The sequence below is a fragment of the Nilaparvata lugens genome, chromosome 5, assembly GCF_014356525.2.
Source record: "Nilaparvata lugens isolate BPH chromosome 5, ASM1435652v1, whole genome shotgun sequence".
NCBI lineage: Eukaryota > Metazoa > Arthropoda > Insecta > Hemiptera > Delphacidae > Nilaparvata > Nilaparvata lugens.
In genome coordinates, this window is record NC_052508.1 from 13,439,129 (window position 1) to 13,456,036 (window position 16,908).

Genomic DNA, 16,908 nt, shown 5'->3' on the forward strand with positions numbered 1-16,908 from the left:
TTCAAAAATTATTTATTTATTTTTAATTTCCCCAATTTCTCTGTATTGAAATAAATTACTTTCCACTGTCTGTATCACCAAATTAACTATAGCAGTATACTATTTATTATTACAAAATCCCAATTAAACTTTTCTCAATTTTTCTCTCATTTATTATACTCATTTCAAATTCACATTGACTTATTAATAATATAACCATCTTTCCTATTAAATAAATCTTTAGATTTTCACTACCCACATTATTTAAATAAATTTTATCCCAAGAAATTAGATAATAAATTTTGACAGTGTATTGTGGCCATTCCCAGCTATCAATCTAACGAACCTTTCAACTGAGGCTTACCCTAAAATTTCAAAAAAAATCCTGATCTTGGTTAGCATTCCATCTATTTTCTTCAGACCCCCATAAATCTTCAGAAAGGAACCACACCAGTCACCAGAATAAAACCTAATTTTAGCTCATACTACTCTGAGTACCTTTTGCTAAAATTCTATCTTCCATTCCACAAATACAACAAGGATAGTCCCAGCTATTAACCTTGATTTGTCATATGGACCTCATCTGAGTAGTGCCCCTTACAACTGGCGACACTCACTCCAGATACTTAATTCATCAAACAAAACTACAACTTCAACAGATAAGATTTCTCACATCTACCTATCTTAGCTCAAAAAAAAATTACCACAGCCTAAAGGAAACGTTAACAAACCCTATCACGTCTGACAACTCTCTTCACCATGCCAGACCACAAAATACACCCTATATTTTTATACCACATTACTGACCCTAACAATGAAATATTATCAAACAACTGAAATTCCAGTACTAATCAGATAACTAAATTTTGATAGACGAACATCTCAAACAATATAATAAAGGATAGACAATGTTTGTCTCGGCACCAACCTTACAGTATGTTGGCTCACCAGACCCGCTATTGAAGATCAGCATCACGGACAACATCAAGACTCAACACTGCAGCCATCGTCTATCAGCTCAATCAAACGCAAAATCGCCATTCACAAGACTTGGTGGTCTTTGATGCAACACTGAAATTAGGTTTTCATTAGAAGATGCAAGGACTAATTTAAACACAAAATCAAAACTCAAACAAACAAAATAAATTCAACTAAATCAATCAATTAATTATTATTTTTCTGCTATACTCCTCAAATCTAACCTTACTTCAACTTTATTCTCAATTATCCAGGCTACAATCTGCGCTACTGTCACTACAGTCTTCTGACATATCAAAACTTCCACTAAATTTCTGACTGTCCCTAACATGTCATTTCCTATAAGAATCTCAAAAAATAGAATTGTCCCTACACCAGTATAATGCCTTGAGCTAGGGCATCACAGCTAAATGGAAACACAGACAGGGAAAATATTAATATTGATCACATTAATAAAATGATAAAAAATTCAACTTCAATTAGTTTATCATCAGCATTTGTATGCTGCTCCAAACTTCAATACTCATTTCTGGAATCAAGCATTCATTAGCCATAAGAATGTTTATCAATTTTATGAATAAACTGATTTGAAATTAACATAATAAGTCAATAAAAAGAGCAAAAGTAGCAGAGTGGCGCAGCGAATTGTGCCGTGCTTTGAATTTAGAAAGTTAATTTTGAATTTAGAATTTAGAAGCACACACAATATAACTTAATAAAAGGGATGCTTGATAAACATACCTAGTGCTAGAGAACGGGAAACCAGAAATGACAAGAGAGACAACGAAATAGAGAGAAGGTATCAACTATATTGTCACCTCTTACAGTTAAATTCAACAATTAATAAAACAAAGAAGTTAATAAAACAAAGAAATCAATAAACAACAAATAAAACAAGAAGAAGAATCATGAAAACCGAAAATAAAATTACTAAATTTAGAAAGTTATCTCTGATATACTTAATTCGGTAATAACCTACTCTGTATGCTCTACATTTTAAAACGTTTTAGATTGAATCATAAAAGCTTAAAGTACTCTAATTTCAAAAGAGCAATTATTGAAAATTATCATAGATATGTCTCAGAAGTTAATCATAAATAACAATAAATATTTTAAGAAAAGCTCCACATAAAATTCATAAAATTCTTAGAACATTAAATTTAGAACACACTTGGAAACTTTAAAACACTATCAAAACATTATCAAATATTAATGATCCCCCCCCCCAATAATAACTATTCTGTATCTTTACATCATGAAAGCTGCAGGGACAAACATTCCTCAAGTATCACATCATGGTATACTACCTTAAAAAAAACTATTCAAAAATATATGTCATCAAAATAAATTTAGGAAAGGTTAGGGTCCTTGAAACTTCATTTGATCCTTTACAACTTTAAGATGAGAATTATTTTAAAACATTAATTTAATCAATAAGGGACCTTTAAAAATTCATGTACTCATTCAACTTTTAGTAGTTTAGAAGATTATAATTATCTATAAATTTAAAGAAAACTGAAATTCCCAGCTGGATCCTTACAGAGAAAATATGGCCTCACTTTTCAATGTAAAGATACAACCGAAAATCTATTACTCAAACCAAATTAATAAAATTAATAAACTATCTATCCCCAATAATATCTCAAAATTATAATTTAACAAAAGTCTAATTCCGCACGTTTTACTTGATTGAAAGTCTGTCGTCACTAAAACCCATTTTGTCACATCCGGAGTTCCTGGGACGTTCGTTTAATTTGGAAAAAAATTGTTACCTCATAGCTGTTTCTTCAAATTGAATCTAGGCTCGGTGATCGAGCTCTACACGTCCAGATGGACAGGAGACAGCATACCCCAAGCTAGGACGGCCATCGATTCAGAGGCGTCTCAGCGGCTTAAAGACACACGTTCATGAACCCATGAAATGATGGATTCGTACGTTGATCCCCGTACTTACACCGCTGTTAGAATAAAAATAAACTAGGATAAAACCAATTAACTTAACTTCAGTTACATAATAAAAACAACCTACTTTAGGTTATATAGCTCAATTACTTTAAAACATAAGTAGGCATTACCTACTTCAATCTCTTGATATAAAAGAATAGAATTTATTTGTAATAAGGGTTACGCCCTATACACAAAGCGATGAGTACATAGTATTCCATAATAGGCCTACATAATTCACAAGTTGATTGAATTACTTCATAATAAGGTATTTCGAGTATTGTTGTTAGTTTAGTCAGTTCTCTTACATAAATCACATTTATGGTGTAATTTAAAAGAATAAATTACATGATAGATGTTTCCTAAATAATCATGAAAGCTTTTCCTAAGCATCAAAAGACAAATAAAATCTATAACCAAAAAATACTGATAGAATAATATACTGTAAACATCAGTCAACACCGTCTGTGTACATCTGTGTAAACAACAGTAATTGAAATTTAGGTTAATAGCTTCCTCTTCAAAAATAGTTTAAATCAAACAAATATCTTAATTCCTACTAATAGGTATTCTAAATTTCTACAAAACATATATCGTTAATTTTCTTACATTACAATAAATACTTTGATGGAAGCTTTCTTTGAAGATATTTTCCTTAATAATATTATGGAAATATTATACTATGACGTACCTTTAGTAGCGGTTATAGGAGAAAAATCTCCATTGTGAGGTGACAATTTGATACTCTCTCTCTTCTTAATTAAAGCGACTACATAGGCAAAAGACTAAAAATGCTGCTGGAACAAAAGGTTCCAGAGCCAAATACTAAAAAAAAAGCCTAAAGCTGGCATGGAAGCCAAGATTAATACCAAGTTCTGAACAGATTACATTATTTAGTACTGCTTATGTCGGAGGACAGACGCTGAGTGAAGCCACTTCGCTTTTCTCGTCTTGAGGTGGACAGCTGTGAGATCGGCCATACTAAATAGATCTAACCAACACCAACTGTGATTGGCAGTTACTATTCTCTAGAAAAATTTCCACCAATAGAAAGGGACGTTACAACTACAATTCAAGATACATTCTCCCACCAAGTGACAGCTATTTTTCCTAGGCAGCTATAAATTCCTTGCCTTATAAGGTTGTGAACCAGACTTATATTCTCGGAAAATCGTTGATCTTCCCACAACTTCTACACACACACCTATAGAGTCGACACTACACAACGCAAAAAGCAAGGTTCATGAACTAAATTGTTGCTCCAGGAAAATTGATGTTATTCCTAGGATCCTAGCTTCTACGCACACACTTACAGAGTCAACACAACACAACACAGAAAAGCAGAACAGCAAAATCCATTTTTATAACAGGCTAACTTCTCAGGCTAATTTGCATAATTCTCATCGCTCACAATTGTAACAATAAATATTGCTACACTCTGTTCTTCACTGTTTTCAACAATACATCTGTCTCTATTTGCAACAGTACATCTCTCTCTATCTGTAACAATAACTCCATTCTTCCGTTGCAGGGGGTCTGGGTCCCAGAATTTCACTGTCAAAACTATTCAAACAACCCTCGTAGTAAATCAGCCACACAGCCCTCTAACAGGCACTTCTATTCCACGTTTGCAGCAGCACTTAATGTGTATGTGTGTGTGAGTGATTCGAGTTCGAAATGTTTCATGATATAGAAATAAGTATGGTTTATGGCAGAGGGTCAAGAGGATCTATGTTACACTCAGCGTCATTTATTACAAGCGAACAATCAAGTTCTAATCAATTAAAAGCGGGGAGGGTGCGGGAAGTGTAGTTGAACTATTTCGTTTGTAGGTTTCGAGAGGGGTGAGATGCGCACTTCATTAGGGTGGTCCACTGACGGTAGAGGGTCTCAAACACTCTCTCATTCATGGCTACACTTACGCATACTCTAAATCACACTCACACATGTATAAATACTCTCATTTCCTTCTCACTCCAACCTTGTTTACTCTCTCCTCACTCTCTCTCTCTCTCTCTCTCTCTCTCTCTCTCCTCTCTCTCTCTCTCTCTCTCTCAAAAACTCTCCTATTCCTCTTCCAATGAATATTCCTTTCTCTAAATCTAGATTATTCTGTCACCCTCCTTCTCCTTTTACTCACTTTTGGTATCTCTCTTTTGAGTGTCCGCATTTTCCCTAATTTTCTCTTTCTCCTACCTACTTTTTGTATCTCTCTCTGAATCTAAATTTGGATCTTTGAAGTATTATCCGCTCTACCCTCTTGCTTCCTCTCGCTCATCCCTTCTCTACTATCTTCTTACTTCCTTTCAAACAATCCTTTGATGCTCCTTTCATCTCTCTCTCAATGTTCATATTTCTCCCTCTATATCCTTCTTTACTTTTCACTCACTTCATCTCTCTCGAGAGAGAGATTGGGCATTGATATGGATTATGCATATTATAATTATTGATATTGGATATATATTATTGATATTGGATATGCATTTTTGGACATTGATATGTCCAAAGCTCCGCCAATTTATGTAGATGCATAACAATATAATTATTATCTATAGTTATTATATCACAAATTGCTTTTTCATATCATATACAGTTCAATAATTATTTTCTTAGTCTATATTATGTAAATTCATCACTATAATTTTGCTGTATTGTAAGCTATTGTATATAAGTGTATAAGCCAGTATATATTGTAATCTACATAAATAAAGTACTCAATCAATCAATCAATCGAGTGCTATCCGTATTCCCCTATAGTTTCCTCTCGCTTTCCCCTTATTCTTACTTCCTCTGACACACATTCCTCCCATTCCTCTATTTCTTTTTCCAGATCTAGATCATCTTTTTCTCAAAGAAAATCAATTATTTGGAATAGCATCTCTTAAGGTGTGTACAGACTTTCGCTCTGCTCCGCAATCGAACGTCACTCGAGCAGATCGATTGATGATCGACCGGGGAGCAAGAGTAGAACGCGAGAAGAGCTAACATCTTCCGTAACGTTCATGATCGGAACGATTGCGAGTGCGGAGCGTGCGCGGAGCGTGTTGGAGGCGCGTATATCTGTACGCACCTTTAGATCGTTCAAGAAGAGTTTGAATTTCAGAAAAAAAATCTTCATGTTAGAAGGAAATAGGAAAAAAATAGCTGTATCTTCTATATTCCACCCACTTTCTATAGCTCTCCCCCTTGAATGATTACCAGTTTTGTATTTTAAAAAATGATGAAAGCATATACTTTTTATTTCTCTTTCAACCATCAATATTCATGTTGTGATTAAGTAAATAAAAAATATAAGATTGATTATATGATAATTGCTCAAGCTTTCCGATGTAGATATGAAACAAAATCATATCATTATCATCGTCATCATTATTATTATTATCATAAAAAATAACATTACATCTTTATATCGTTAAATTATTATGCAGTTCATTTGTTAATTTCAATTTCTATGTTCAATTTATCGATTGCTATTTATATACTTGCTATTAACTCATAAATACATGAGATCCAAACGACTATATTCTGTTATATCCGTGAATGAAGAAAACTGATATTATTTCTCTCTATGTCTCCTCCATTTTTTATCATTATCACACTCCCTCTTCCAATCCATATATTCTATCCTTCTCTTCTTCATCCTTTATCATTATCTGCTCAATCATTCTCTCTCTTCCCCTCTCTCAATTACTCTCCATCTCTCTCACCCTCTCCCTTCCTACCACACACCCACACTCTTCTATTCTCCTTGTCACACCCTTACCAACCCTTATTCTCAACACAACGCCCTCTCTCTTTTTCACTCGCGCATATATCTAAATAACAATCATCCTCCATCCTTTTCCCACACACAGCTTCCCGGCTCTCTTTTTGGAACGTTTAGTGTGGTTATTTATCACATAAGGGTTGTTTTACAACTTATATTGTCTCTAATACTGCTTTAACTCTTTTGCACACCGTAAACTAGTGGTGAGAGAGACAGAGCTAGTACTAGATATTTACTAGAGAGAAAGAGAGTGAGATATGTACTGTAGCAGTACTTGCATGCAGCCAAGTGGATTGAAGCTTTGAGCATCGGTAGCTGTTGGTCAATAAATAAATACTCTTCTTGCTGAATTATTCGCTAGCACAAGTGTTACACTCCATTAAGAAACAACTATCCTTTTGATTCCCACAAATGGAATAGGATTATACATTGCACAATTCCACCATTATTCAGGAGTTGGGAAAAATTTACAACCTTGATTTTTCTCCCGATCTACAGAGATAAACTTGTGAAAAGATATCGTAGAGGAACTTTATTGACCGAGCGAAGTGAGGTCTAAGATTCAAGCCGACGGTTTGGCATTCCTCTCGATGGTTTAAATGTTTATAATTATGTTTTTATGTTGCGCATTTACGGCGAAACGCGGTAATGGATTTTCATGAAATTTGACAGGTATGTTCCTTTTTGAATTGCGCGTCGACGTATATACAAGGTTTTTGGAAATACGCCAATATTACCGTAAAAATCAGACTATAGAACTATTCATCATAAATCAGCTGTCTAGTGGACTATAATACTACCTGTTCAAAAACATCGAACATCTTGAAAATATATCTTTCCATCAACGTTAGTAGACAGTTGACTATTTATAATACTACCCGTTCAAAAACATCGCACATCTTGAAAATGTATCTTCCATCAACGTTGTAGACAGTTGCAGCCAGACCTGATAACAGCGCTCACACTCACATTCCGGGACGACACGTCACGGTACGATAGGAGAGAAACCTCTATATTTATTTAGGATTTTTTCTAGCCATTTTAAATTGATAAATTATTTATCAATTTTTGAGAAAACATAACAACAGGTCAATGTAACTTACTGAGCGCGAGGTCTACTGTTCACAGAACTACTAGTAGGATAGAGCAGCTAATGATATAATATGATATTAATTGTATAATCCATTTTACATATCAATGGTATGAAAAATGGGATTATAAACCGCACAATTCCCAATCATTCAGGAGCTGAGAGAATTTACAACCTTGATTTTTCCCCCTATCTACAGAGATAAGCTTGTATCGTAGAGGAACTTTATAGGATAGTACAGCTAAAGATATAATATGGTAATTTATTTATTTTAATTATTTATTCATTCATTGTACAAAATACTGCAATCATCATATAATTATAATATTGAAGGAAAAAATGGGCTGAACCTGTACTATTTCTCTTCAAAAATTTTGAGAAGAAGTTAAAATGTTTTCTAAAGGTTGAGGTTATGATTGTGATATCAAATTTTATTTTATTTTATCTATTTATTGTATAAAATACTATAATCATAATACAATTATGACATTGGAGGAAAAACTAGGCTAAGCCTGTACTATTTCTCTCCAAAAATTTTGATAAAATGTTAATGTTGTCCAAAAGATAAGGTTATATAGTCACACACTGATTCTTCACTAGATTTTTGGTCTAGAAATAATGACTTGAAGATTTTGAATTTTGAAGGCTGACATAATACCTTAAATGAATCACAGAGTGTATCACAATCAATAATAGAGATGAAATTCATTGAACATATCCATATTATAAGCAGATATGACTGATTTGTGATTGAATATATAGTGAGATAATGACAGTATCTGATTAACATTGGTGTTTTCTAACAATATCATTAGTTGACAAGATATTCAATCTCAATTACATTGGAAAATATGATTCTTATTCATTATTTGTAATATTTGAGTCTAAATATATTTTAGAGCTGTGAATAACAAATAGTGAGTAGGTTTTTGATTTTGTATTCAAATTTTTCAAATAAGTGCAATATTTCCAAAGTTTGTAATTTATTGTGTTTCATTTAGAGTATAAAATCAACCTTCAAAATTCAAAATTTTAAATCATCATTTCTAGACCGAAAATCAAGTGACGAAGCAGTGTGTGACTATATAACCTTATCTTTTGGACAACATTAACATTTTATCAAAATTTTTGGAGAGAAATAGTACAGGCTTAGCCTAGTTTTTCCCGCAATGTCATAATTGTATTATTATCATAGTATTTTATGCAATAAATAAATGAAATAAAAAAAAAATTTGACAGAAAAATTTTTGATTAATTTGGACCAGAATAAACAGTTGATGCTACATTAGATATACTGGTATAACTATCCTCCATAAGCAGTGGCAAGGCAGAGAATCGGCAACGCTGTACTCTTATCTTCCTCCACTGCTATGATAGCGTGGAACAAACCTATAGCGAGGTTCACTTTATAATGGCAGTGGATTAAGATAGTTGAATAGCGATGCCGATTCTCTGCATTAATTAATTATATTTCTACACCGTCAAAAACATAATTGGCATCGTTGTGGACCTAGGAAAGGGTAGTACCACCGGCTTTGTCGAATGATAGACAAGGATAGCAAAACCAAAGTTGAAAAAATACTGTCATTATAACGTGAACCTCACTATAGGTATAGAGGGTGTTTGATAACCATGAATCATGAAAACACTCATCGTTTTAGATATTTATCACCAATGAATAAATTGGAAACATAATACCCACTTCTTTGATCTCACTGAATTGATTTGCAAAGTAATTTTTCAAATGAGGATATTTTCAATTCTATAAAACGCAGCCTAAAACATTCACTTTTTATCTTATCATAATATTCATGTCCTGATATAATATTCTCCTATTTGCAGACAAGAATTTTCCTGTTTGCAGAAAAGAATTTTCTTTAGCAAACAGTATTGTATTCAGTGATCTGTAATATCATTTGTGTAACCCAATTTGTTGTCAAACGGAAATGTTGTCATTGAATAAAACTTGATTTGATTTGATTTGTGTGTGACTATTCATTCTTGAATATCTTAATTCATATCAATTTACTTAAAAAAAATAGAAAAAATGATTGTAATAACTCAGACAGGAAGATTTTGTAGAGTAGAAATTCTTTCCAACCTATTTTTGAGAATTTCATTCTTCTTGAAGATAGTGTTTCCCAGGGCCATTTGCACCATCCAAATTCGACGCTAAACCTCGTTCACTTGTAGATTTGGTTGCATGATTTTTATTTAATTTGGGGTTTAAACGAACAGCTGACATTCTCCGTTTTAACTGCGTATCTGCCTTAGCATGAAAACTTGTAGTCAGAATTCAAAAGGTGTGCGTACTGACTTATGCACCACGAACACGCGCATTTCACTTTTCATCAGCTGATGTTATGCCTATAATTGACCGAGCGAAGTGAGGTCTAAGATTCAAGTCGACGGTTTGGCATTTCTCTCAATGTTTGAATGTTTATATGTTTAAATTTTGCGCATTTACAGCGAAACGCGGTAATAGATTTTCATAAAATTTAACAGGTATGTCCCTTTTCTAATTGCGCGTCGACGTATATATTATACAAGGTTTTTGGAAATTTTTCACTTCAAGGATAATATGAAAGGAAAAAGGAGCCTCATTCATACGCCAATATTAGAGTAAAAATCAGTCTATAGAATTATTCATCATAAATCAGCTGACAAGTGATTACACAGATGTGTGGAGAAGCCAGTCTATTGTTGTATTTCCATAAGGTCTATAGTTTCAATCAGGTACTTGTGAATGAGAATACTGTGTGAGGTCTACTGTTCACAGAACTACTGATATTTAATGCAGTATCATCAGCTGATCAAAAGAGAAATGCGCGTATTCGTGAGGTATAAGTTTGTACGCACATTAAAGCTGCTTACAGACTTGGGAGCCACGAGCACGCGCATTCTACATATAATCAGCTGATGCTAATATTATTACATCTATATTATGTTAATAATCCTGTACAAATACAGATCTATAATTAGCTGATGAGAAGTGAATTGCCCGTGTTCGTGGGGTATCAGTACGCACCTTAAGGTTTATCACATTTTCCGTCTTTAGACGATTGACTGAATCCAGAGCGGAATCATATCAACTGTATAACTAAGTCAGAATATATCTTGAATCCAGTTGGTTGCGAATGATAATCCAATATTTCTTGCAGTATTTCTTGCCTATGTAGCGCAACTAATTACTCCAGGTGCATGTCTATCAATCACGGCTGTTCATCAGTCTTACGACACCCAGACACCCACATCCATTAACGCATTAGCATATAAGTTATGGAGGCGGCTTAGCGAGAGACAGAGAGAGAGCGAGTGAGTGATGAATGAATGGAAAGAGAGCGTGAGTGAGAGTGTGGAAGGGTGACTGAGAGAGTGAGAGTGAGTGTGTGATAGGGGGTGAGAGAGAGATAAATGAATGGAAAGAGAGCGTGAGTGATAGTGAGAGAGGGGTTGAGAGAGAGATTGTATGAGAGAGAATTGACGTAGAAATACGTTTGAGGAGCAAAAAGAGATTGGCACAGAGGCAGAGAGGAGGATGAATCATGAAGAATGAATGTAAAGATTGCATGAAGGTAGAGATAAATAGAGGAAGAGGGAGATTAAGAGAGTGATGAAGGGAGGAAGATACCTAGCCAAATATGGTTTCCCATGTAATAGGCAGCAAAGCCCTTGGTTTTTATTTATATTTGTAACATTTTATTGTATTTTATTTCTTTTGTAATTCTTTGTTATTTTGTTTTGTCTTGTTTTGTGTGTTTTAATGATAAATAAATAAAAAATTGAATTGAAGATCATTCAAGGAACTAAAAGACGATGAATAAGAAGAAGTGACAAATATTTGAGAAAATGTGGGGTGTAGAGCTGATGAAATGCATGAAAAGAGAGAAAAATAGTGAGGTAATGTGTGGGAGAGATTGATAAGAAAGAGCGCTGAAAGAGAAATGATGGAACAGTGAAGGAACGGAAAAATTGCATGAAATGGAAAGTGGGAATGTATGACTAAGAGCTAGTGAGTGGGAGAATGTATTATCTATTGAGAGAGTATGAGATATTGTGAGAGAAGAGAATGATAATTGCCTTTATTAAGGTCGGAGATAGGACTCTAGATCCTCTCTGCCACACAACAAAGAGAGAGAGAGTTAGAGTGAGTGAGAGTGTTCATGGAGGATGAAAAGAGAGTTCATAGTGATTCTATGAAGAATGCTAAAAGAAAGGGTTGAGAGAAAGAGTGAGAACTATCAATGAATTTCCCATGCTTTAGAAAAAGAGAAAACGAGTGAGAACTATCAAATAATTTCTCTTGCTCCAGAGAGAGATGGAAAGAATGTTAGTGAGTACGTTAGAGAGAATACGTTAAAGGAGAGTAGAGAGAGAGAAAAAGAGAAAGTGATTAGTAAGTGAGGAAGAAAACTGATGACGAAAAACGATAAGGAAACTAGAAGAGGGTGAGTTAAGGGCTAAAGGGTGAGAGAGATGTAGAGACACAGAGAGAGAAAAAGTGAGAGATAGACTGAGAAAGGGTGTGAGAACTGATTTGCTTATAGAGCTAACAGAACTAATGTTGATGAACATGAAGGCGGTAGAGAACATTAGGAGGAGAAGAGCATAAAGGTATAAACGGGAAGATAAATGAATAGGATGGAGATAAGAGAGAGGAAAAACAATATAGATGAAAGAATGTGATGTGTCAGCGTATGACAAGATGCGTCAAGTCAGCATAATTTCCCTTATATAATATACACTAGAATATACATAATAATATTATCATAATATATAAGACCTCACTAATATTATATTATTCGTGAGGTAGGATAAGCCTGAGTGAGAGACAGAACCCCAAGTAAATCCACAGGAAAGATAAGATAACTGGATCCCGCCGAATAAAAGCCATTAGAAGCATTTAGCTGAGCGTTAGCAGGTTCTAAGGAGCTCCTTCCGAGCCGAGCTACGAGACGGGAACACATAGAGAGCACCTTCTTTACCTCGCTCACGTCATACAATGCACGCTGTCATCTTTGATATTGGCTTCTCTAATTGCTTCACATGACGTAGCCGATAATTAAATCCAGGAACAAGATCTGTTGAGAAACGCCAAAGGGGTATCTCATCGCTTCCAATTATTGCTGAAGAAAGGATGTCAGCCGATCTCTCTATTCCGGGCTTCGAACCCGGCGCTGAAAGCAACATTATATTCAGTCCGTCATGGCAGCTCTATTACGCTAATGGCTCATTAGACCTACTCAATAGAACTAGCTACTCAGCAGAGAGGTCTGATTTTTGCCCAAAATATACTCGGTAATGACGTCAGAGATATATCAGGTTGCGTTCAACTGATAACTGTACATTCAACAAGTAATAAAGGCCCATATGCACGAACTGTGTTTAATGGAGAAAAATCAGCTGATCGTTTAAACACGGAATGAAACAAATTATGGGTCGGTTTATTCGAAAATCGATTAACCTCAAATTCTAGTTTGAACGATCAGCTGACTCAATTGAAACACATCAGGTAGTATACAGAGTGAGTGAAAAGTCCGAGAACGGCTTAATATCTCATACACAAAGGTAATTTGACGGTGGGTGTGATTGGGGATCCTACGCAAATCGAAAATACTACTTCACTATGACTTTAAGGGCCGGTTTCCGAGCTCGGGATTCAACTAAGTTCTAGACTTTAACTGGCTTTAAACTCTGGAGTCAGAAAATTGGCTTTCCGTGTCAGAGCGTTAATGTAGTTGAGGACTTAAATAGACTCTGGAGTCTAGAGATCATGCTAGACCCTGGAGTTTATAATTTCGCTTTCTGAATGAAGGTCTTATAAGTCCAGGACTTAAATTAGATTCTCGCCTCTTTCCGAGTCAAGGATTCATTAAAAATCGTTAAGTCCAGGACTTGAAACAGCGTGATTTTGAACCCTCGACTGGGGTAGGGTTTAAATTCAAGTTCTAGACTTAACTGAGCAAACACAATTCAGTTATTGTTTTGGAGTAGATAAAAAGCCAAATAGATATCATGGAATACCTAAATTATTTGGATTAGTTCATCTAAATTCATAATTTATAGTTTGCAAGTTCATTCTGGAATAAAATTGTATCAGAAATATGCGTAAAAAACTAACCTCATTTTACGACTGTGACATAACCTGAGAATGTTCAGGGAATATAATACAAGGATTGCCTTGGAATGGCCATCATCACATCTCCCAATGTGAATATTATAAATCAATAACATATTCAACATAGTAATATAACAATAATAAATTATTATTCCAGTTTTTTTTAAAACATAAAAAAAAAATTATTTCAAAATCAATGGCAAGGATCAATGATAAATAATAGCATAACGTAAAATTAAATTCTTATTTTTTTTATTCATATTTCAAAAGGTTAGGTTTTGCTTGAATTTATAGATCTACACAATACAAAGAAATCGAACCGTATTTTCACAAAATAATTGTCCAAAACAGTTTGGAGAGCATTTGAATTATCCCGCTGCAATCAGCTGTTTTGCTATAGGTCTATTGCCAACAATACATCAGCAAAATATTGAGAATTTCCCTCATATCTACTGCCTTAAAGTCCTGGACTCAAATAAGTCGAGAACTCAATAGACCCAGGAGTTTAGAACATAAACCCGTGACTCGGAAAGTTGATTATTTAAACCCGAGAGCTTATTCCAGTCCTGGACTCTGTAAGTCCAGAGCTTATAGATCCCGAGCTCGGAAACCGGCCCTAAGAATCTGGTCTGCCATCTTGGATCCGCCATATTGAATGCAACTCTATTTTTTAAATAGGAAGGTTGTCATACGATACAGTCATGATTTCGATACGGAATTTCAATAAAAAATAAATTGCGAAAACCGCACATTGATATCTTAAACCGTTTAGAAGATATTCACATTATTAATCAATACCATGCAAATCAGAAATGAAATACATAAGTGGTATTGATTAATAAATATGAATATCTTCTAAACTGTTTGAGATATTGAAGTGCGGTTTTTACCATTCATTTTTTCTTAAAATTCCGTATCGCATGACCACCTTCCTATTTGAAAACATAAAGTTACATTCAAAATGGCGGATCCAAGATGATGGACCAGATTTCTAAAGTCATAGTGGAGTGGTATTTTCAATTTGAGTAGGATTCCCAATCACACCTACCTTGGAATCATATTTCTTTATGAGATACTAAGCCGTTCTCGCACTTTTTTCTCTCCTTTCTGCTTTGAATAGTATTGATTAATAATGTGAATATCTTCGAAACGGTTTGAGATATCGATAGACGGTTTTTGCTATTCTTCTTTTTGAAATACCGTATCGAAATCATGTATCACATGACCACCTTCCTATCTGGAAAAATATGGTTACATTCAATATGGAGAATCCAAGATGGCGGACCAGATTTTTAAATTTATAGTAAAATAGTTTTTTTCAATTTGAGTAGGATCCACAATCAAACCCACCGTCAAATTACGTTTGTGTATGAGATATTAAGCCGAAGCAAAATTCAAGGATATCTACGATTGTTCAATTTTTTTCAATAAAAGGGAAGGATACATCAATCAAGGACATACGCTTCTTCAACTCTTTACCTCCAAAAACAACAAACGAATCAATACATGATCTTCAATCACGACCTTAGTTCATGACACCTTTCCACAATAAAATTATGAAAAATAACTTTGATTAGAGGAATAGTGATAGTTTGATAAGTAGAGTAGATAAGTCAAGTCTAGTGAATTTATTAGTGGAGAAATCGAGTGCTACAGAGCCTGTAGAAAAGATTACTATGATCAAATCTCAATGGATAGCCCAATTTAAAAAATATATTATTTTCAGAACAGGATTCTCAACTAGGCTACGAAAATAATCTACGGAGATTAACTTTATTACCAAAGGTTATAATTTGTATTTTTTATCTATTAATTCATTCATCCCAGAGAAAGGGTCTTCTTCTTCTTTAGGTACCGTCTCCGTTTCGAAGGTTGGCAATCATCAAGGCGATTTTTACTTTTGAGACCGCAGATCGAAATAGGTCATTATTGCTGCATCCAAACCAATCCCGAAGGTTCTTCAGCCATGAGTTTCGTCTCCTTCCTACGGATCTCTTTCCTTGGACTTTCCCCTGCATAATAACTTGAAGCAATTGATATTTTTCTCCTCTCATAACATGTCCCATGTATAGCAGTTTTCTTCTCTTAATTGTCATAATTACTTCTTTTTCCTTGCGTATGCGTCTCATCACTTCTACATTGGTCACTCTCTCCACCCATGAAATCCGTAGTATTCTTCGATACATCCATAGCTCAAATGCCTCCAATCTCCTCACATCAATCTCCTTCAGCGTCCAGGCTTCCATGCCGTAGTACAAAACAGATAACACATAGCACCTCATCATTCTTATCTTCAAATCAAGGTTTAGATCTCGGCAACAGAAAAGCTTCTTCATTCTTGTAAATACACTTCTGGCCTGTTCAACTCTGATTCGTATTTCTTGGGTACTGTCATTGTTTGCATTGAGGGTTGTTCCTAGGTATTTATATTCTCTTACTCTCTCAATAGGTTGGTTTTCTACATATACCATAGGATTGTCTTGCGTTGCTTTTGTGATTAGCATGTACTTTGTTTTGTTTATGTTCAGTGACAGCCCATATTCTTTACTTACTGCAACAATTCTATCAAGTAGTGTCTGTAGTTCTTCATGTGTTCCAGCTAAAATAACTGTATCGTCAGCATATCGCAGATTATTTATTGCCGTACCATTGATTTTAATGCCTATGTCTTGATCAACAAGTGCTTTATCTACTATATCTTCAGAGTAGAGATTGAAGAGGATTGGTGACAGTATACATCCTTGACGAACCCCTCTCTGTATTTCAATTTCTTCCGATGTTACATTCTCTACTCGTACTGCTGCTTTTTGACTATAGTAGAGGTTGGAAATAATTCGTATGTCTCTGTGGTCTATTCTCCTCTTTATTAGGGTTTCCATGAGTTGGTCATGCCTAACTCTATCAAAAGCTTTGTGGTAGTCTATGAAGCATATGTAAGAGAAAGGGTACTGTAATTAAATTACATGAATACAACAGAGTACTGTAATAATGTGTATGTCTCTTATACAGTATCGAACTTTTAAAATGATACTG

The 16,908-nt window shown here is 34.6% G+C and overlaps 1 long non-coding RNA gene across 1 annotated transcript; it reads right to left on the minus strand.

Moving 5' to 3' along the window:
* Window positions 1–898: 898 nt before the first annotated feature.
* On the minus strand, window positions 899–3,991 carry LOC120351242. The gene is made up of 3 exons (XR_005571253.1): window positions 3,593–3,991; window positions 2,730–2,915; window positions 899–1,050 (listed from the first exon to the last, which is right to left on the minus strand). It is a non-coding gene; the product is annotated as an uncharacterized LOC120351242 (long non-coding RNA).
* Between the last annotated feature and the right edge of the window lie 12,917 nt (window positions 3,992–16,908).